Source organism: Odocoileus virginianus, chromosome 3 (genome assembly GCF_023699985.2).
Source record: "Odocoileus virginianus isolate 20LAN1187 ecotype Illinois chromosome 3, Ovbor_1.2, whole genome shotgun sequence".
In the NCBI taxonomy this organism is placed as follows: Eukaryota; Metazoa; Chordata; class Mammalia; order Artiodactyla; family Cervidae; genus Odocoileus; species Odocoileus virginianus.
Genome location: NC_069676.1, coordinates 76,746,431 through 76,770,494, shown reverse-complemented (window position 1 = coordinate 76,770,494; position 24,064 = coordinate 76,746,431). Strand labels below are relative to the sequence as shown.

At 39.8% G+C, this 24,064-nt stretch overlaps 1 long non-coding RNA gene across 1 annotated transcript; it reads right to left on the bottom strand.

Annotated features, from left to right (window-relative positions):
* Positions 1 to 2,602: 2,602 nt before the first annotated feature.
* Positions 2,603 to 23,835, bottom strand: LOC110133855 (uncharacterized). Its single transcript, XR_002312893.2, has 3 exons — positions 23,610 to 23,835; positions 23,266 to 23,428; positions 2,603 to 2,843 (listed from the first exon to the last, which is right to left on the bottom strand). It is a non-coding gene; the product is annotated as an uncharacterized lncRNA (long non-coding RNA).
* Positions 23,836 to 24,064: the final 229 nt, after the last annotated feature.

The following is a 24,064-nucleotide window of genomic DNA, read 5'->3' as shown; positions in this document are numbered from 1 at the left end:
ACCTCTCCTCTGTCTTCCAGATTAAGCAACCTCACATCTTCTAAAAGATTCATTTTCTCCTTTAAGGTTCTTTCCTTAACCATCAACAATCTCAGAAATGCCCAGCGTCAGCAGTGATTGATGACAGGAGCTAATCTCTCTCCCTGATGTCTGTTGGCCTCTGCCTTTCATATCTTCCATTCTTCTCAGCGTAAATGCCCTCTGTTTGAATTGAGAGTTCCTGAAGGGAACTGGCTTTCCTCATCTAAGTTGTTTTCGGTTCCATCACTGCTATTTATGGGTGAAGCGCAGTAGGCATTAACACCATGTTCTTGTTCCAGAAAGATGGCTTTGGGGACCAACCCTCCTAGGCTGCCCACTGGATTTGTTTTCTGAGTTAAAGGAGAATGGTAGTAAGCCATCACCCACACTCTCCTGTATCCTCTTGTCCCTAGGCATACAGTTGAGAAACAGGTGTTGTCGTTTCGTCTGTCACCCCAGAATAGTGTTTTCCTTCAGCTTCTTTCTACAACCCTGTCTGTACCTTTCAGCTTCTGGTATGTCCAAGTACCCCATTTTCAGAAAGTGGCTGGTTCCAACTTTTGATGTCTGAATGACAGTCTAACCAGTAGGTGCTTAAATAAAAATGTTTGTTTTTTATAGAGTTGAAACTTATTTAAATGTATCAATTCAGAGAGTTTCCCTCAAGACTTTGACTATCCCTTCTTTCTGTCCAAATTGTAACTCCTATTTATTGCATAGTCTCTATGTACCAGGCTCTATGCCAAGTCCCATGTTCATATATACATATGTGTATACACACACACACATATAGATGTCTTACAATGAGCTTGCTTTTTATACAATCTCTATTTTATGGTAGACAAAATTTGGCATTGAAGAAGTTAAGAAATTTGCCCTAGGAAGCAATACTAGCAAATGACAAAGCCCAAATTCACATCAAGGCTGCCTTTTCCACCAAACCACTGTGGGGGCCTTTCTCTCTACCCAAATTCAGTGCCCCATACAACAAAAAACTTCTTTTCTTTTCTCTAATTTTTTGACTCCTTAAGTTTTTGTTGTAAAGAAAAAAAGAAGACGTTTGCCTAACTAATTTGTTATGATGTTTGATGACTCTTTTCCTTAAAAGATAAGGTTAAGATAATTATTAATTTGTGGAACATGTGGGAAAAAGATCTTGGCTGGGTCCCTTTCTGTTCTTTCTTACTTAGCTCAACTTACCAAAAAGCACTCTCACCAACACATGCATATATTCATGCAAACAACATCCACACCCACCCCCATCCCCCTTGGAGACTAAAAGGTTGACAACTTAAAGCTTGCTTTGGGCTGACCCCATGTTTAACCAATTGAGCTAAGTTGAGACCTGAGCTCTGGCTTGTATATGGGATTCAAGGTTTATTTTAATATTAGTCTACTCAGAAAAACTACTGGCCTTTCCAATTAGCCAGAGAATTTAAGATATTTTATGTTCAATACTTCTAGTTTAACCACCAGAGAGAAATTATTTGAAAAGAGGATTGCTAAGGCACCTGACAGAGGAGGCACCACATCAATATATAGTCTTTTTCTGTTTCTCTTTGAATTTCTTTCTCTTTCTCTGATGCTTACCAGTCCCCACTGAAGTCCCCTATTGAAAATTTTGAATCATTTTTGTTAACTCTATATAATTAAATATCTAATCATACCCCTAAGTCTCTTTGAAAAATGTTTTATTTTAGATTCTACAAGGAACACATAATTGCAGGCTCACTTATATTAAAAAAAACAAAAACCCTAAAACAATACAGAAATATAAAGAGTAGAAAAATTAAAATTCTTTATCATCTTCATGCCTGTTTCATTTCTTTCCCCCAAATAAATCAGTATGTATAATTTGTTGTATAGATGTCCGGACCTTTTTCTACCATTTACATACAGTTAATTTATATGCATATGTATTTTTAAGAAATTATTATGTGTCTGAGTCTGTACTTACTATAATCTGAGGTTTGCTTTGTATCATGTACCAGGGCCGCTTGCATGTTCCCAGTGTATTCCTTTAATCCCTTCAACCTCAGCTTCTCATTTTTACTCCAAGGAGCATAGGCTTACATTGGACTGGCTGTTGAAAATCAATTGTGCCCAGCTTTTTGCAACTCCTTTTTCAAATGTCAGGTTGGTAGCATAAAGTTGGCCATAGTGGACATATTTATACATGAAAATTGGCAAATGCTACAAGCCAAGGCTCCTCTAGGCGAGTAAGCTAACCCTAACCCCCTGACCTTTATGGCATGTCTAGCTGGAGCCCCTCCCTTTCACTTCTGGCACACCCTACATCATTACTCAAATTTAATTTTGGTTCTTCCCTTCCACTGCATCTCTTCCCCTTCCTCACCATCCTTCCTGAGAAAGAAGTCATCAGGGTGTACTTTGGTCTATACAGGCAGTAGATTAAATTGGAAAACAGGGCTCGGTGTCCCATTAAACAATGTAAGTCACATCCACGTGAGCACCTTGGAGTGATTCCTCCCCCATAGTTAAGCATTTACCACCACACCACTGCTTACATGGTAAGTTGTTGTGAAGATTCAGTTAAATGAATTGTGCCTGGCACATAATCGATGTTCGACAATACGTTTATTCTTTTCCTTGTTTACATAAAGAAGCTTCAGTTCAGAATGGTTTAGTGACTTGCTTCTGGTTGCACAGCTGGTTACTGGCAGAGCAGGACCTGGGACCTCTGACTCACAGCAAGGGTGCTTCTCTGAAGCAAGTGATTCTCAAAGTGTGGTCCAAGGAGTCCTGGGCATGTCTTCCCTTTTTCAGCTACATATGCATATGAGGCTAGATTATCTTCATACCTTTTAATTAAAACAGCATAGCACAGGTTAAATGCAGACATAGGTATGAGAATCCTACCGTATTCTATTAAGCCAGGCATTAAAGAGAAATGCAGAGATGTAAATGAGCGATACATTTCTCACCAATTATTTTATGTTGAAAAACAACTATTTTTTAATTAAAAATATATTATGCTAACATTTGTTCGCCTTATTATTTTGAATGAAACTCATAAATATATATTTAACTATCTCATCTTTATTTCTAATGTGATGCATATATTTCTTTAAAGCATAGTATCTAGAGATACTACCTACATAAACCTCTTTTACATTCTTAATTTTTAAGAGTATAAAAAGATCCTGAAACCAAAAAATCTGAGAACTGTATGTATATATGAAAGCATCTTGCCCTCTAATATTTTACAATGTTTCTGTGTCAAATAGGGAGAAGGAATTATAACCATCAGCAATCTTTAAACTCTTGAATAACTTAAAATGTGCTAGAATAAAGCATTTTGAATCTGGGAATTTTTAAAGAGTGCCTGAGTTGAAAAACAGTTGGATTAAAGTTGGTGTGTTGCGGAAGGCTCACTCTGGCCTTCGCAGTTGTCATGGTTAATTTTACCTGTAAACTTGGCTAGATCACCAGGTGGGTGGGTCAAACATTATTCTGGATATTTCTGTGAGGGTGTAAATTACTGGGTGAAATTCTTTTTTTTTTGGCCATCCTGTGCAACAGGTGAGATCTTAGTTCCCCAACCAGGGGGGGAACCCATACCCACACCCCCTGCAGTGGAAGTGTGGAGTCTTAACCACTGAACTGCCAGGGAAGTCCTCCTGAAATTTATATTTAAATTACTGGACATTGAGTAAAGCAGGTCGCCCTCCATAATGTGGGTGGGCTTCATCCAATTAGTTGAAGGCTTAAATGGAACAAAAGACTGACCTCCCTGAATAAGAAGGAATTCTGCCAACAGACAGCCTTCAACTGTAGCATCAGCTATTTTCTGGATCTCTAGCTTGCCGAACCACCCTACAGATTTTGGACTTGCCAGCTTTCATAATCCTGTGAACCAACTGTTTAAAATAAACCTCAATTCACTCTCTCCCTCCCACCCTCCTTCTTTGGTTCTGTTTTTCCTCTGGAGAATCGTGATCATCATAGCAGTAAAGTTGGGGGCAGACCTGGGGTGGGGGGTGTTTGAGGCCTTTTAGTTTCTATTAGGTGAGTAGTAGAAAATCACTGCAGACAGTGACTGCAGCCATGAAATTAAAAGATGCTTGTTCCTTGGAAGAAAAGCTGTGACAAAGCTGTGGTTCAGTCGTTCAGTCGTGTCTCTTTGTGACCCATGGACTTCAGCACAGCAGGCTGCAGTCCTTCACTATCTCCCAGAGTTTGCTCAAACTCATGTCCATTGAGTCAACTATGCCATCCAACCATCTCATCCTCTGCTGTCCCCTTCTTCTCCTGCCCTCAATCTTTCCCAGCATCAGAGTCTTTTTCAATAAGCCAGCTCTTCACATTAGGTGGCCAAAGTATTGAAGCTTCAGCTTCAGCTTGTGTCCCTCTAGTGAATATTCAGGGTTGATTTCCTTTAGGATTGACTGTTTTGATCCCCTTGCTATCCAAGGGACTCTCAAGAGTCTTCTCCATCACCATAGTTTGAAAGTATCAATTCTTCAGTGCTCAGCCTTCTGTATGGTCCAACTCTCACATCTGTACATGACTACAGAAAAACCATAGCTTTGACTATATGGACCTTTATTGGTAAAGTGGTGTCTTTGCTTTTTAATACCCAGTCTAGGTTGGTCATAGCTTTTCTTCCAAGGAGCAAGCATCTTTTAATTTTATGACTGCAGTCAAGAGCATATTAAAAAGCAAAGACATCACTTTTCTGACAAAGGTCCATATAGTGAAAGCTATGGTTTTTCCAGTAGTCATGTATGGACGTAAGAGTTGGATCATAAAGAAAGCTGAGCACTGAAGAATTGATATTTTTGAACTCTGATGCTGGTGAAGCCTGTTGAGAGTCCATTGCTCTTCAAGGAGATCCATCCAGTCAATCCTAAAGAAATCAACTCTGAATACTCATTGGAAGGACTGATGCTGAAGCTGATGTTCCAATACTTTGGCCACCTGATGAGAAGAGCTGACTCATTGGAAAAGATCCCGATGCTGGGAAAGGTTGAGGTCAGGAGGATAAGAGTGCAGCAGAGGATGAGGTGGTTAAATAGCATCACTGATTCAGTGGAGCAAACTCCAGGAGGCAGTGAAAGACAGAGGAGCCAAGTATGCTGCCGTCTTTGGGGTCGCAGAGTCAGACATGACTTAGTGACTGAACAAGAAGTGAGTAAGCTTCCATTCTTGGAAGGTGGAGGCATCTTGCTCTACTTCATTTGCTTCGGGGCCAGGTCAGAGGGTCTTTAGCAGAGGATGGCAGGCCAGACTGTGTAGGCCCTGTTCCCCTTTCTGTTCCTTACCTGCTGTGCCACACTCGGGGGCTAAATTAAAGGTTTCTTCAGGTCCCTTGATTCTGTTGGAAATTGCTTTAGGCGAAAAATATGTGTGAGTGTGTGTTTGTGTATATATTTCCACAGAAACATTTCAGTGAGAATAGGCTAGAGTGTCAATTATGTTACATGCTATCAGAATCTTCTGAGGGTGGTTGAAGATTGGGTTGTGAAAGGAGCATATGGGCAACCACATGCTCAGTGAGAAGAGTGTCACCAGACTCTGAATGAGGGAGCAGGGCAGGCAGACAGAGGGCTCAGGTCCGGACATCTCACCACTCTCATGTTTGCTTAGGGTTGTCTGTGTCCATGCGGTTGTAATTCAGTATTTGTTTATCTTTAAAGCTAGGCATGTTGAAACTAGTTTCCTGGGGGATTCATCAGTTGAGGTATCTTAGACCTTTGGCCATGGGCCATAAAATGCACTTGACCTGAGTATGATATAAATACCTTCCACTCCATTGATGTATTGATTTGTTTTCGTTTCGCTGTCTCTATGTACCATAGCATCCATATCACAGCCTAAGTTCCCGGAGGACAAGGGCTGGCTTAGAGAAACTCTCTCAGCAAATAAGTGCCTGAAGAGGGAACACCTTCATGTTTATCCAGTACCTAAAATGTGATAGGCATTTAAATGTTAAACTTATCTGATCTTTACCACACTTAATAGATAAAGGAACTGAGCCTGAATTAATTCTACATGTAGTGGGGAATGTTATTTTAAAAGCATTTTCTACTGTCTTTCCCCAGCTTGGTAAGTTAGGGATTTATTGTTGGTCAGTTCGTCTCTCTAGCTCTAATTCCATCGAAACCATGCACTGGGATGGAGGCTCACAGCCTAAGGAAGCAGCGTGGAACATGCGTGAGAGAAGAAATAAAAGGGAAGGGGAGAATAGACATGAAACCTCTTCAAACCGGAAATGGAAAAATGCTGAGTAGTGTTGAATGTACAATTTCCACCTTTTTTCCTGCTTCTGAGTAGGAATAGGAGTTGGAAAATAAGTTATCAGTATTTTTCAAACTTCTTTGATCACCGCATACAACAAGCAATGCATCTAACATTGCAACCGGTAAACACAGGAGTGTGTATGCCCCACTCCCCACATATACATACACATGCACCCCCATCACATACACATCACACACATCAAAAACAAGCTTCATGGAAAATACTTATACTCTGTTCTATTACTATTTTGAAACATATTTGTTGGACCTATAAATTGATTTCATTACCCATTAATGGTTGCCAATCTTAGAAAAACACAGAGCTATAGAAAACTTATTTTTTGACACACCTAAGTAATTTGCTCAATGTCATGTACTGTAAAGAGATGGTTGGATGGCATCACCAACTTGCTGGACATGAGTTTGAGCAAGTTCCAGGAGTCGGTGAAGGACAGGGAAGCCTGGCATGCTGCAGTCCATGGGGTTGCAAAGAGTCGGACACAACTGAGCGACTGAACTGAACTGATGTAGTGTAAATGGTGGATCTGGGGTTTACCCCACACTTATTACGCTGAGCATGAAGGAGCCCCAGGAAGGAGAAGCCCCACCCATCAATCAGAGGTACCCAAGATACAACCAGTCTTCATCTCTCAGACTTTGCCAGTTCATGTGGGATACACACTTTCTCCCCCTACTACTGGGATCCCATCTGCTTTCAGCTACAAAATGTTTCTCCCTAGACAACTTGTGGAACTATGGGGCTGCAGGCAAAAATCTGGAGAACTTTGAGAATTATCCAAGAGAGTAAAAGAAAGGGCCATTTCCCGCACCGTCAGGGGAACTTCTATGCAGGTATAGCTTGTTCAGGAGAAAGCTGCCCGGTAGTAGTGCGCCGTGTTCAGGCAGGAAAGGAGGTGAACAGTGCTCTTCCCTCGGGTCTGCTCTGTTGGAAGCCTGCCCCGGCCAGGCCAGAGCCCCTCAAGGGGAGGAGGAGGAGAGCCCTGCGCAGGGCCCAGGAGAGGCGTCCTCCCTCTGCTGATCGCGCCGCCCCACCGCCCGCACAGTCCGCTTCATCTCCTCCGTGGTTCTTTCTTTCACGTTTCTCCCCTCGTCAGCTTTACTTTGGCGTTACTTAAAATATTGAAGGAAAAACAAAACACCAAAAGCCTCTCATTCCAAGAGGCAGGTAAATGATAATTTTCCTTTGGGGAAAGACTGGTTGCCCAGGAATCTGGTTTCCCAAGCATCTCCTTTGACAGAGCTGAAGTCTCTTATCGTTAATAAATCTCTCCTTTCCTTTTGGAGTGTTTCTAGAATGTGATGATCCCTTTGGGGAAGACCTAGAATAAAACGGGTCTGACATTCCCCTCATTCTTCCAGTTGCCTGTCTGCCCCACCACCTCTCCGGTTCATTTCACGCGTCCTGCTGGGCCAGGGAAAGGGGTTGGCGGGATGAAGCGGTCAGCGCCTGATCGCCCAGCCCTGGGGGACCCAGCCTCTGCCTCAGTTATTCCTCTTTCAGGCTCTCAGCTCTAGTCCCTCTAGCCACTTCTTGCCATTCTGGGAACAAAACTAATTCCTTCCTGCCTCTGAGCCATTACATAAACTATTTCTCTTTCTGTAAAGCTCTTTCCTTGATTTTTCCCATAGTCCGTTTTGTCTCTTCCTTTGGGGCTCAGCTTAGAGACCACGTTCATAGGGAGATTTTCTTCAATCATATCCTTTAGAGTAGGTCCCCTTTGTTCTTTTCTCTCTTAGCCCTTGGTTTCTCTCATGATACCAACCACAATTTGTTAATAGTTTACTTAATCGTCTTTGTTTCTGCTTCCTCTACCATAATGAAAGCATCCAAAAGGCATCATCAATCCTACAAAGTAGACAGTGTACCCCCTCCCCCTTGTACATTAAGAAATCTCATTTGTCTTATGATTTAGACACTGTTGGCAACCTTCAACAAAGTAAGTTCTTTGCCAGGCCCTTCTTGCTTCTCCCCACTAAAATCATTCATTCATTCATTCATTCACTCATCCAGTCAACAGATAACATATTGAGCACCCACGGAGTTATTTTGCCCTAGATACTGTGCCCTAGACACAGTGATGAACAAGGCAGCACTTGCTTACTTCACTCTGTGTAACAGCCGGCAGGAGGGATCGTTGTCAAGTGCATTTCTGAGCTAAAAATTTTCACTGGTTTCCAAATGCCCTCTGGATGAAATCTGAGCCCTTTAGCATGGAGAGCAGCGCGTGCCCTCCGTGACCTGGCCCCTCCTTCCTCTCCGTGTCTTTCGGTGCTCGACTCCTGCCCTAGGCTCTGTTGGGTAACTAACTACAGAAGGTCCTCTGGAGGGCAGGCAGGTAGCAGCAACAAAGATCCCTTGGGTTTTCAATTTCTGTTCTCTCTCTCTCACACACACGCAGAGACGCACACAGCAGCCTGGGGCAATCACAACCATGGCTGCTGGGTTTTCATAGAGAGTCTCAGTAGGTGTCTTTCTCTGCTGCTTGGTCAGACAGGTTTTGCCCCTACCTGCTGGGCTGTGGGCTTCTACTAATTGACATCTCAGTCCCAGTTCAGCAGGTCAGGGGTTGCGCTGGCCCTATGACTTGAGGATACATCTCCATAGAGAAGCCCCATTTTTCCAGGTCATATTGTGGCTGGTGGTGTCAACAATGGCATGAACTGTGCCCGCTCAAGGATGTTAAATGTCTGACAAGTGCTAAAAAGAGGTTGTCAGGAGGTACAAACCTAAGAGCTTTGTATCAAGGAGCTTTTCCTTGATACAAAGGCAGTGCCTTGGGTCCCTACCTTATTAGAAGGGCCAGAGAGGAGGGAATTGAAGTCTTCGCGATTTGTAAATATTTATTTCTCACTTTCAAGTTCACCTCTCTTCTGGATTGCTGCTATAGACCCTTATAAAACTTTCCCTTTTTCATTTTTTTGTGCTACTTAGGGCTTGTTTTTAATTTTCGTCCCTTGGGGGAGTACCATGAACAAAAGGAATTTTTTTTCAGTTTTTCTGGAAACTTTCAGTGGCTTGTCTTCTAAATGCTTTATGCTTCAGTTTCTTCATCTATAAAACTGAGAATTAGGAAAATTAATGAACCTTTGTCTCTTACAAAATGTCTTATAGGATAGGTGCCGTGCGAGTAATATGCTATAGAATGATAGCATTTTGTTAGTGTTTATATTCATAACCATAATTTGAATTTTCCATTAATTGGAACTAATCCTTTTTGTAAGGAAAAATCTTTCCAATTAAATCACTGGTGTGTGACCTTTGGGTGGCTGAACCCTTCTTTTGCTTTACTTCTAATAAAATGGATTCCTACTCTATTTGGGGGCTTCCCTCATAGCTTAGTCGGTAAAGAATCTGCCTGCAATACAGGAGACCCAGGTTTGAATCCTGGGTCAGAAAGATCTCCTGGAGAAGGAAATGGCAACCCACTCCAGTATTCTTGCCTGGAAAATCCCATGGACAGAGGAGCCTGGCAAGCTACAGTCCATGGGGTCGCAAGAGTCAGACAAGAATTAGCATCTATTTTGGTAAATTACCACTCTATTTTTGGTAAATTCTTAATTTGCAGTTTCCTTTGGCCAGTTTCAGTGAAGAAGTCTCACCTTATATGTAGTCTCTCTAAACATTGTTATTTGTATTAGAAAATGTTCTTTGATATTATACCTCTTCTGATTATTGAAAGTCACTTTACAGCTGAAGGTTAATAACTATGTTTATTCAAGGTAAGGCTACTATGTGCTTTAAGATTTTAAAGCAAAGGCAAATAAGCTTTCATTAAACCACTATTTTAATACATCATATCTTATTTTTATCTTGGATTCATAATGTTCCTTCTCTTTAAGAATTAAAACTATTTTGAACACTACGAGCCCCAAATGGTAATGAGCTACAAAGCTATTTATACTTTTAGTTTTGTCCTCAGTAAATGTCCACCTGGTTCTAACACTGACCAATATTTTAATGCTATTTTCCCACTTATAATAAGCCTTTTAACCCTTGTATAATCTTTTCATTCCTTGAAAGGTAAAAGATTTTCCAACATTCCTAGATATGCCTTGAATCTAAATCTCAGTTGCTTCTAAACCGCATTTGATATTATATAAGTGGGAGTATCACCTTGTCCCTAAGTGGTACCAATACAATTAGCAGCCACAGAGGGCCAGAGTATGGCCTCACCTCCTGCGATCTGTTTACTAACTTAGGGTTTGGGGATGTTTTGAATTTGAACCTATTTGGCTTTGGATCTAGATAATTCATTGCAGTCAGAATCACCCTCACTCATTTCTTCTGACTCAAGAAGACAAAAAAAAAATCTCTAGATTATCCTTCCCCCATCCTAAACTACAGGGTTCCAAATGAAGCAGGGGGAGGTGCTGTTCTGGGAATCTTTTTCTGCTCCCTAGATACCTTGCTGGTGGTGGTTTACTCTCTTAAGTCATGTCCAACTCTTGTGACCCCATGGACTGTAGCCTGTCAGGCTCCATTGTTCATGGGATTTCCCAGGCAAGAATACTGAAGTGGGTTGCCATTTCCTTCTCCAGGGGAGAAGGATACCATGATGAATAGATTAAAATCCTGTGGGTGGGTTTCAAGATGACTCTTAAGATACAGAGTCTGTAACTGTCAATTAGAAAGTCTTAATTAAAAAAAAAAAAAAGTAACCCATCCTGTGAATCTCTGGGCCTGGTGCAAACTTGAACTGGGTCCTCCAGGATGTGTCTAAATCAATACGGTTGTTTAAACACCCTACACAAAAATCAGTCTTCATGCCTCAAATAATCTGCCTACAAATCTTTATGGCTGGAATGCTGTAGAATCAGGCAATGCTCTAAATGACCCATAATCAGATAAAGTTTCTTGTCTCCTTGATGGATACTTTTGGAAATATGTGGGCCTGAGGTTAACTCATATGAAGTGTTTATCCTGATAGCTGACTTGTAAATGTCTAACATATTAGTGTCTACTTTCTTTCTTCCACAGGGATTTGGAGTATGAAAAAGCTAAGGAAAATATGGCAGGAACATGACCAATAGACTCCAGGTCAGGCCATAGTATTCAACATCATTTTCCTCTTCAAGAGTAGCATCCTAGACCACACAACTCTTCTGCCAAAAGGGACCCCAATGTCAAATCTGTGCTAGCTACCACCCAGCTGTGCTGCATTAGATGGGTAAGGAAGAACAGTTCTGATTCTGAAACTGCCTCAGTGCAAAGTCTGGGTGATGATGATCAAAGTTCTTGCAAAAAAAAAAAAAAAAAAGCCTTAAGGATCGTTGAAAAGTGGGAAATTTTGAGCAGTAAGCCTTCTGAGAAGCAAAAAGAATTGTGTAAATTGTTATAGTTGTCCACTAACAAAGCTTTCTGTGTAGTCCTGACTGTCACTCTCAAGTCATTTATAAATACTGATGGTGTGAGCTAAACTGAAAGTTGCTCATTCATGTCCAACTCTTTGTGACCCCATGGATTATATCCCGCCCCCTAGTTCCTCTGTCCATGGGATTTTCCAGACAAGAATACTGGAGTGGTCTGCCATTCCCTTCTCCAGGGGATCTTTCCGACCCAGGGATGAAACCCAGGTCTACTGTATTGCAGACAGATTCTTTACCAGCTGAAGCACCAGGGCTATAATCTATTTAAAACCAAAACAGTAGTCAGTCTTGTAAAATTTACTAAAGTTTTTAGAAGGAAGATCAAGGAAGGTTTTACTCTGCACAAGATACACTCTCATAAACACCCTTTTTATTCAGCAGTGCATCTCTGCCCAAGTCTCTCTGGCATGCCACTTAGACCCACACCACAGTAGACCTTCTTTTATTTTCTGCCCTTCCCCCCGCTACAATGTATTACTGTAATGTAATACTCAGTCTTCCAAACCCCACCCCTCCTCCCTGGGTCTCTTAAAACTGCTTTATGCATAGCCATTTCAACAGACTTCTCAACTTTCTCCAAACTTGCGTAGTCACACGCAGGAAAGTAAACTCTTTCAAAGTAATCTTGAATTATGTATGCTTATGTGATAGGCTGGGATTGGTTTATCTCCTCAAGATGTAACCAAGTGAGTAGGCTAATCTTTGCGAACCCTCTCTCTCAAGAAAGACAGATCTACAGACAATTCAGGGTTACCCGTACCTTCACATTATAGGCTCTTAGAAGCCCAACTTGTTTAAAAGTGCAAAGAAAGATGCAGGAAGATGTATACTTTAAAAAACATGTATAATAAATGTTCCCCTTGTCGTCTTTGAGCTTCCCAAATCACAAAACTTTTTACACAAAAGCATTATCAAAGTAGACCTAATGAAGAATTAGTAGTGTAGATGGAGGAAAGAGTTTTTAATCACACACCACAGAGGAAACAACTTAATAAAGCCCCCATTTGTGCATTTTCCTTCAAAGTCCCTTTGTAGGTGGGCAGACTGTTGGAATCTTCTTTGACCCCTTCCTCCAAGAAGCCCTTGGTCTTGCACCTGCCTGCTCCCCTTTCCTTTAGGAGGCACAAAGCCTGGACCCCAGCATAAGCCTTCCTCTTACACCCGCAGGCTTATCAGTGTTCACAGTGGAGCAAGCCTCTTCCTACAAAGGAATTCTCGCAGCAGCAGGCCAGAAGATAGTGTTTTCTTCATTTGTTACCTACCCTCTATTATTTTAAAGGTAATATTTGTTGAGTTTTATCATACAGATTCAGATTCATCTCTTTAATAGATAGTTACTATGAGTCTTTTTATTCGCCAGGCAATGGGCCAGAAGCTGGAGCTTACAGCAATGAGCAAGACCAGTACCTCCCCTCAAAGAGCTTACTGTCTAGTAGGAAAGTACAAGAAAACACACATTTCAACTCAAAAGTGCCAAGTGTGATATTGAGGGATGTATTGGTTGTTAGGGGAATACTTTCTAGAGTCACCCCACCCCTTCTTGAGAAAGGAAAGTCCAAGGAAGCTTTGCAGGGAAAGTGCTATGGAGGAAGCGGAGGGTAGAGACAGTTTTCCAGTAAAGAAACAACAGACCCGAGACCCAGAGGGGAGAAATAACACACTCCGCCCCAGGCTGAGACAGTGCAGTGTGTTTGCAGTGTACAGTACAAAGAGTGAGGAGGGGAACAGAGGGAAAAGGTGAAGCTGGAGAATGAAGCGTGTCTGATCGTACACAACTTGTCATGCCACACTGAGGAGTTTGTTTGGTCCTTTTGCCTGAAGTTAGTGGGAGAGATTTTGAGCAGGCAAGCTGCATATTTCAATTTCAATTCTTTTTTTTTTCCATTTATTTTTATTAGTTGGAGGCTAATTACTTTACAACATTGCAGTGGTTTTTGTCATACATTGAAATGAATTAGCCATGGATTTACATGTATTCCCCATCCCGGTCCCCCCTCCCACCTCCTTCTTCAATTTCAGTTCTTTAGGGAAAAGACCCATTGGATGAAATATAAACCAAACCAAAGCATAGATATGATAACTGCTGTTTGAATTGTGTACAAAGGGCTGTGCGGGGCTGGGAAACTCCCATGGCTGATGTGGGCTCTAGAACAGGTGGTCTGGGGAGTGAGGAGACACTTAAGCAATGCAAATAGCCCACCTCCTAACCATACTGGTTTTGTTCCAATGCACATCCTTTAATTCCTGAGAACTTTGAAGATAGTATTGCTCAAATATCTTTAAGGTCCTAGTCCCATTTATTATTTATCTGAAACTCCTGGTAGCTTTCTTTTTTTGTCAGGGATATGAATCTGGAGGAATATTAGAGCCCAGATGATGATGTCCTTAAATAAATTATTATAAAATTTTCAACTTTGAGGAAAATCACCAACTACAATAATAATGTTAGTAGTTGTAATCTAATTTTAGTGTTATTTCCTAACTAATCTACAAAATCCCCAAATCCTACAAAAATGTTGAAGAATGAGTTTGCATGATCATTTATTTCTTTTTTTGAAAGATAATAGCTTCTCTAATGACAGCAATATAACAAAAAAGTTTGAATCTAGTAAGAGATTTGAGCATGTAGAAAAAGAAAATACTTTTGATAGATGGCAGATTTTAACTTGTCAACAAAAAACTGTTAGAAATAAAAACTAAATAACGTTGAACACTTGCTATGTGCCAAATGTGATTTTTGCATTTAGTGACTTAATACTCAAAATAGTTCTATGAACTATATACCAGTAGTACCATCATCCCCATTTTACTGATCAGGAAGCAGAGGTTCAGAAAAGCCATGCAACTTGCCTAAGCCATATAGTTATTAAGTAGGACAGCTGGGATTTGAACTGCTTCCTGAGGTTATGTTTTACTTCTTGTTCCCATAATCCCTCTTCTTAGAGATCTTGGGGTATCTTAGCTCCTCCTTTTGGGATGGATATTGGATACCAGGTTAGTAAAAGGCTAGAGTATAAACATGTGTAAACGAAGACTAGTACAGAAAGCATAACTTGTATTTAATAATCCAATAATTCCTTCAGCAATTCAAGATTTTAATTTTAATGTTAACCTCCAGAGTCTTCCATCCTCTCAAGATTACCATCGTCTTTATCAAAACCTATAGGGTATGGCCTGAAATTATTTATCTTTCCTAGATTTATGATTCCATCCTATTGAATTATTTTTGATTTTCAACAACCTGTGGGCCATTATTAATTAAGCAGTACTGAATACCTCTCCCAACATGAATTGCTTTCAGTTGTTGGGAAGATAATTTCTCGTAGTGCAAGGAGTATAGAGTATAGAGTGTGTGGTGAAAAGAGGCTCTTATTTTGCATTCTAGCCCTATCATTTACTAGCTGTTTATGCTTAGATAAATTAAACTTCCAGGAGCTCCTGTTTACTCATCTGTTAAATGGGGATCATTAGACCTACCTTGCAGTGTTCTTGAGGATTTGACTAGTTAACCTCTGCAGATACCTGTCAAGCATTTAGAGCAGCTTTATTTGCAGTGCAATCTACTTTCTCTAATGTTACACACGTTAAAGTAATACAATAGGTTTCTCTTCTCTGGCAGAGTTTGTTCACAGATATTTCCTGTTTCATAAATAGTATTATATGAATACATGAAACCTTTCTGAATAAATGTCTGATTAAAAGAAAGACTAGTGATTCTGGTCATGATGATTAGAGGGTAGGGTTTACTGGCTCCAACTGCCATCTATAAAATGTGTCTATCAGAATCAGATGCCCACTTGGCTCGATTTCACATTCAGAACTAGGTGGTTTTTTAGTAGGATGTCGTTCGCTGGAATCCTGGCGGCCTCAGCCAGTTCACTGTTGGCTTGAACTCATGCCACAGACTTAACAGTGATATCTGCCTATACAGCTCAGGAAACGGGTTGGTTTTTAGGCACAATGCCAAGAGTCCGAATATAACACACATTTGAACTCAAACAAATGACAAGTTTATCCCCTTGTTTGTTCGTTTATGGGTTGATTGATTTTTAAAACACAAGGCTACTCTCAGAATCAGCCAGACCTCCCTCCCTGGCAAACCGGGGAACCAGTGAATATCCAGGCACAGTGGGACCCGGAAGACCTAAAAGACTTGGTGATTCACTCTCTTTTAGATATAGTTCACATTCCATAAAATGAATCATTTCAAGTACACAATTTCATGGTTATTAGTATATTCTCAAGGTTGTACAACTATCATCACTAGACCAAGTGATTCTTATTTTTCCAAATACATATACCTAATGGAGAAATGAAATTTTTCCTTAACAGCTATTTACCTTTAAATAAGTTGCTGGTGCAAAAAAAAAATAAAGTCTAGAATTCTGTTTGCTGTGTTCTGCTCTTCAGGTCACTTTATTTTGCATATTAATGTAAGTCATTAATATGAATTACAAGCATATTCCTTTTTATTTAGATGTCTCTTCCACTTCCAGTGATAAAAGAAATGATTGTGAAATACATAGAACCTACATGTTTAATTCGTTTCTTCATGAGTATGCACAGCATATACCCAGAAGAATATCCTTCCAGAGTGTGACACTCAAGCTCTCCGCAATTCCATTACCTTCTAATATTGTCTTTTCTTGTCAGGTAGAAGTATAGGTACTCATGTTGCTCCCTTGTTTTAGTGATCCCACTCACATTTAAAATGTGTTTTTTGCTTCTCTTATTAATCTTTTCACATTTAAATTTTTTTATTTTCAGTGTATGCACTATGGCACTACCTTTTTCAAATGTAGATATTTGAAAGAATAGACAAAATATACTGTGGTTTGCATATAAAAATAATACTATAGACCAACCATATTCAAGTAGAATTGTTTTCCACTAGTAATAAAGGGTGTATGTCAATAGTATGATCACAAATTTAGGGAAATATAACTATCCCAGGCCAGATGATTACCAGCCAGTTAATGCCACTGTAAACAGCATTATGGTGACACAACTAGCCCTTCTCTTATTGGATGAAAATAAGTTGGTTACTTTTTGAAGGAGGCATCAAGGATGAAAAAAAAGCCTAAAAGATTTTATATGACCAGCTACAGTTTCACACTCAATTCCTTCAAATAGTGATAAAAATGGTGATGAAAAATGAAGGCCATGCTAATTTCAGTTCAGCCATTCTAGCAGCACCATTGCTGTAGACCAGGGAAATCAGTCTAATCAATCCACTATATAACCAATAATGGCTTTCACATTCTATTGTAAATTGTGCACTCATTCTAGTGTTTCTTAAATGTCTACTATGTCTGGAACTTTGTGTTGGGGACTATTTTGTTAAGAACCTTGTGATCCAGTAAAAGAGCCCAAGTACTTTCATATGACAAAGTTATAGTTACAAAGTCAAATTCCATTATAACTGAATTGACATAGCATCCAAATTCTTTTATTTCACTAGAATTTTATGGTAGTGAATATGCTTGAATAAGTTGCTGGCTCAGGCTGAGAATTTTTTATAATAGTGAAGTATTCATTATGGTGATATTTATTGTAAGGAGATTTGAACTGTAATATAATACAATTACAAGCATAAATATAATTATGAGTGTGTAAGTGCTGAGGGAATAGAGGAGAGGAGATTAATTAGAGACAGGTGGTTCTAGGACTCCTCCAAGGGCTTCTGATTGATTCAGGGGGAGATCCTGGTCCTCTCTAGACCTCTCTTTGCTCTCAAGGGACTCTCCTCTACTGAGGGCTTATGATGGAGAAGGCAGGGTCTTGGCATCTGCCCCCAAATCAGAAGGATCTTTTGGCTCCAGGTCTTGAAAGTCTCACCTTATTCCTTTAAAATAACTAACATTACTAGAAAATACTCTATTATCCTTTAAAGAATTTACCTTGAGACCTCTGATGATGGAAGTTTTCCCAATTTTGAAAAGTAGCTTTTCAAGATGAAGTCACATGCATATGACTGGGGTCAAACCCCCAAACTCTGTTAAGGTGAGGCATGCTTAATGATGGACTCCATAAGTTATAAACATTATTGCGTCCTGAGTTAGCCCTCATTGGGACACCATGGTCACCCTCACCTGAAAGGCCATGCATGAGATCTTATATCCATTAAAGCAGTATGTAACCACTCCATATCTCCTTGTCCTCCCCACACACCTACACACTTCACAGTATTGTATAGTTGATGAGAGACTTTCCTAACATTGATCAATGGGTGAACCACTGGATGTAAGATTTGTTTTACAGTAAGTTATTTGAATAGATACAGACATTTTGACCATCACTGACACTACAGATACTTTAACAACTAACTCTGAAATAATGATAGCAGGAGGTTTTTGCTGGCTACTCTTAGCAGTCTTTGCCTCAGGGAGTAGCAATTAGATGTTCCTGCATGACCTTATCTAGACTGTCCTTGGTCTTAGGGTTATTTTAATGTATCAATACAACCATGAATGAGAAGCTGAAACAAAACTATTCAAAGCCCAAGAAAGGAGAATTTTGTGGAGCTTTAATTCCAGAAGTACTATAATCAAATATATTATGCTGACCATCAACTGTCAGGAGCATTGAGTCCCAACTTCGGCTTGGTGATAACTCACTCTGCAATCCCAGGTGAGTCCCTTAAACCCTCTGCTCCTCGGTTTCCCCACTCGTTTTATCTCCCTTTAACATGTATGTGAAGATCTTGCCAAAGAGGACTTTTAAAAATGATCCATTTTGAAGCATCTGAGTGGGAAATCATTTCATAGGCTCAAAAAAAGAAACTTTTGGAAAGCAAACTTCAAGTCTGGGTTGACTGTACAGCAGTACCAAATCACAGCCTGTTGCCACACGGGGTCAGGAATCGGCAGTTAAGCAGAAGTTAAGTTCCAAGAATCTGCATTGTTAAAGTGCCAGCAAGCAAAAGGTAGTTTGTCATGTTTCTAAACCACTGGTAAGATGGGAGCAGGCTGAAGCAGGCAGCTAGGAAAACTGTAGGCAAGATGTAACAGAGCCCCGAGGTTAAAAAGAGAAGGTAAGGGTGAAGTGGGATCTCTGGCTCAACAAAGTGGTTAATTGTCATCACATGATTCACCTATGTTTATTTCTTAAATCTTCACCCTGGATTGAGGTGGATAAGGGGCCTCTTTTTTTAGCTACAAAGGACTATTAACAGCAAGTAAGGGGAAAGAGAGAAAGAAAAAAAAATGAATGAAAGAGAAGGATTGTGAGTATTTGCATTATCAAAAGTGATCAACAATCGATTCTTTCAAGGCTGCCAGAACCACATTTCACCATTATTTTCCAGCTCCAGCTACCAGCACAAACTCCCTATCCAAGGAGGCTCAGAGCGGCTATCCAGACGACAGAGAAGGAAGCTGCTGGCTAGAGCCGGCACACCTTCTGGACGCAGACAGCCAACAGGGCATCTCACCCTGAAGGTATCTGTGTGATTACACAAAACCTTCACTTGGTCATTTTTTAGGTGTTTTAATAATGCTGATGCAAAATAAGAGTAAAATTACAGGTGCCAGTTCCCAGCGTAGAATGCTGATAAACAACTTACCATTTTGCAGTGGCTGGTCACATCTGGAGCCTTTTGGGATGCAAAAGTACTGGAAGGATTATTGCAAAACTTAAAGACACTTTTGCTGCCATTACTTTGTTTTTAACCTAAATTAGTGAGGGGTTTGGGGGGGTTGGAGGGGGAGTGCTCTTTTAGAGAGTCCTGATGCTCTTATATCATAAACTTATTTAAACACTAATCAGATAGCAAATGGAAAAGGGAGTTAGGTTTAGAGTAGTTGCTTGAAAACTTTTCTAAATTGACTTTAAATAGTCAGAGACTGGTAAAAAAAAAAAACTATGGACTAGAGGATTATGATTTATTAATTTTGGTATGCTATCAAATTTCCCAATTTAAATAACCTGTTTAAACTTGATTTGTCATTGTTGATACCTCTCCTTTGGATGTTGAATTAGCATATAATGAACACAGAGTAGGAATAATAATATAAATAGAAGTGCTTTGTTCCTATTCTTTATGAAAGTATGGTTTTCCACAACCACAAAAGAATATTAACATAAGAATATAATTAGAATATTAGGATATAGCTGATATTGTAACTCACATTTAATAAAGCTTTTCTTTTACAATATAAATATTTTTCTGTATTTTCTATCCACTTTCAGGTTATTTGGGCCTGGCACCAAGACTAGACATAGATGGATGGAGAGAGGCTAGAGACAGTACCTTTAGAAAAGTATTTGTGATTCTTGAATGTTTTCTTGTCAGGTTACTTAAGGAATAATTATTCACGTATGAAACTAGTAGTGCATGGTCCTCCTGCTCTCTTTTTGTGCTTCTCCTTTGAAAACATGCAATTTAAACCTTAGACTGTAAACTGATCATAGTCACCGAAGTCTGGTTTCTAGGATATTATTTGCTGTATCTATTACATGCAGAATCAGACATTTTTATGAATGCATATGGTTTTCTACTGTGTTCCATGGACTGACTGGGCTGGAGTGATCTGAAATGATTTGGTTAGACTCATCACCATCCCCTAGAAATCATTTCCTATGATATCATGTACTACATTTCTCACAGGACTTCCTTGTCAAGAATATTCCTCTCCTAAGCTAAATAATGACTTATGGGCTTAATAGATTTTATTACTGAATATTGAAGCAGTGTGCCCAGTGGGTGAAGCTTTCTAGCTTTCTTCATGCAAATGAGCAGATATGCTTAACAAGTCGATCTTGGGTTTATGCAATGAACTAAACCACTCTGTTGGCTGGGTCCTGCTAGTACATGTAGACACATGCACACACTGTCTTGGACATGTATTAGCATCATATGTTACTACACGGAAAAACTAATTTGTTGACCGAAATATGCATGTCTGAATTAAAATCCCTTCTGCTTAAAGTCTGATTTTAAGCCCTACATGTTTTTTCTTTTTAAAAATAATGTAAGAAACTTTCTAGCTGACTGGACCAAGAAATCAAAAAGAGCTTATTTTCCTTCTAGTTTCCACACTCAGATTATTAATTTGGAGTTATATTATGTGGTTTGTTATTAAAAAAAAATAGGAGTTACATGGTGAGTGAGGGGAAGAAGGAGACAAACATTTGTTGAGTAACTAATATTTACTCTTCCTATAAATTATCTCATTTATTCCTTACAACAGACTGAAAGGGAAATATTGTTATTCTTAATGTATAGATGAAGAAACTGAGGCTAAGAGAAGTTAAATAACTTAACCAAATTTATAGATCCTATAAATTATTTATTTATTTAAATTTAAAATATTTAGTTAAGTAACTAAACCAAATTTATAGAGGAGCCAGAACTTCCATCTGAGACTACCTTCAAAATTTATGCTATTTTTATTATCCTGTGGTGCCGTCTGTGAATTCTGAAGTTTCATTTAGGGAGGACTAAAAGGGAGAGAATTCATTTGGAGGGTTACACTTCATATTGTTAAATTACATTTTCAAATCTAGTTAGTAAATTTATGTGCTGCAAATTGAACCTGTTCTTGAATCTTCCATGTTGCAGTCTGCATTTTATAGCTGGAAAGACATATCTGGAAAGAGTTTCATCTTGGTAGCTACAAAGGACAGCTGGAAACTTTTGCTTTTGGTACAATAAAATCTTCAAATTTTTTGGTATTCTTGGTAATGACCTTTCAATTACAATGTTAATGTCTTAGCTAAAGTTCTACTCGATGTCAGGAAGAGAAAGCCACTCAAGGGGAATCTTTTGTGACATTAAAATGGGCCATCTTATGGTCATCCTGGGGGAAAAAAAATCAAAGTTCAGCCCATATGCTGGATTAAGAATGAGATCAGGTACTTCCTTTGTCACCCCTGTGAGCATGCAATTTACTGTTTTTGTTTCTTTCTGTATGTCTACTTCATTCTCCAGCATTCTCTGCCTATGCATCGGCATGCTCATGGCTGAAAATGGTCACCATAGATCCCAGTTTGTAATGATCCCAGATTGCCATCTAAGGACACTTTCGAGTCTCTTTAATTTTGAGAGATCTGATTCGTCACCACCGTTCATGTCCTTGATCAGGTGTCCACCAGTGTCACCAGGAAGGGAGGCACAAATGTGATTGCTATGCCTACCTCCTTAGGAAGGGTTACCATATGGGCAATTGGGCAGTTTCTAGAGAAAATGGCTCTGAGTGAAGCAAGTATTACTAACACATCTCCAATAATAAATGAAAAGTATGTGAATATGACTTTATAGTTTGGGGAATGTTTCATATAGTCTCCTTTGATCTGGAATTATCTATCCCCACCTTATACCTAAGGAAGCTGTGGCCAACTGGCAGAAAGATTTGGTGATGGTCATCTGACAAAGGACATGAAGGACCCAAGACTAGATACCAAAGCCCCTTGGCCTTTCTACCATATATAGGCTGTCTCTTTGTCCACGGAAATGGACACAAGTTTTGGAAGAAGGTTGCTGTGGTGGTAGTTTTTATCTACAGTTTAATTCACAATTAACACTCATGGATGAAGTTGCTAATTTGAAACCACAGCCGTTTTTGGCTTCCTCTCATAATACCACATTTTGGTGTTGTACCTAACGGTCAGTACTCTACTCCCCTGGAAGCTTGTGAATACATTTTCTTATATTTATATGATACAAACTTGTAGGAATTACAGATACCATGAAAAGAATAAGTTGAATAGATTATTTTGGGTTATTCAATAACTGTAGTTCAGCTTTATACAAGTAGTAGAATATGCCTTTGAAATGTCATGTGATGCTTTTGTGGAGTTGGAATTTTGGCTAAGGGTTTTGTGAAGCTGGAATTTTGGCTAAGGGAGGCACAGGTTCCCTAAAGGTGGGGATGTCCTTAAAATGCATGGAAAAAGTGAGCCCTTAGTCAGATCTACACCCAGGCACATTTGTGCCAGTTTTTTTCAATGACTCCTGAACCTCAAAACAAAAATCAAGGGAAAAAATAAAAAGGAATAAAAAAATTAAAAATAAAAGGGAATAAAAATGCTTGGAGTTATCCTGTTTGCCCACAGATAATTTCCCTGTGCTAAATACTATTAAATTTTTCCAAAATCTAGAGGAGCAATAACATTTTCAAGATGAAAGGATTTCAAGATTCCTATCCTCAAAAACAGACTAGCACTGTGGACAAATTGAAATGCATCAAAATATAAAATATTTCTTTATTTCATCCCTAATGAACATATCTTCTGGCAATGGCCACCATGGCAAGAAATGAATGGCAACTTTTCATGCAAGAGCATTACAAATAAATTCCTGTAGGGCTTTCAATATCTGGAAAAGTCTCTAGAAATGGACATTAAATGGTTACCCAGTTCACATTCAGATATCAAAGAATTCAGCAAAATAGAAACTGTTTAAATATTAAGCATCAAATTTTCCTTCTTTCAAAGGACTAATAACAGCAATAAAAAATTGTCTTTGAATCTTGCCATCACAAGGTCTCAGCCAGGCAGTGGATTTTAAATAAAAATTCTCAAGCAGGTCTTATTTAAGCAAAATTCACAGCTGAGCAAAGAGAAACGAATTAGTCGCCTGCCCCATACTCACCTTGAACAGACAATAGTCCACCTCCTTTGCAGTCCAAGCTCCTCCTCTGTGGAGCTGCCTGCAAAGCCAAAGCACCCAGGATCGATGCTGTCAGGGAAATGCATCTGCTCAGAGGCGAGGCACTAATCAAGTTCTCCTGCAGCTGCTGACCTATCCCGCAACACTGTAGGAAGAAAGATGCAGCCATGAAAGAGGAGCCGATGGTGGAAAAGGAATTAGAGGGAAGGGAAACAGTAAAGGAGGAATCCCTGAGCTTGAGAATAATGGGATACCCCAACAATAAAAACCCCTTTGTCCACAGTGATGAGGGAATATTTCTTTAAGATGTTCTCAAAGAGACTCACCCATGTAGACTGAGAAGCCCACGGTAAAGTGCCTTGCTGGGGCTGTTCCCGGGGAGGACCTGGAGCCCGAGTGTCAGTTCCCAGACGGCAGCCCTGTTACTGGACCGAAGAAGGAGGGTAGAGCCCAGTCAAAAGTAACAGAAGGTGTCATAACCTGGGAGGGGGAGAACTTGGCAATGCAACATATTATTCTGTACTTGTGTTCCCCTGAAAATATTGATTCTACTTTGTTCTCAAGAGAACACTCATAGAGATGGAACCATGATGTCATAGAATCTTGATGCTAAAAATAACCTAAGGCTTTCTAATCAAATCAGAGACAGGGCATGGGAAATTTAGGAAGATCCAAGAGCTTCCCCAAGGTCACATACAAGTTAGGGGTAGGAAGCTAGAAAGAACCAGTCAATTTCTCCTAGATCTCAGGACAGTGCTTTTGGAGTTCCAGTAAATTTTCC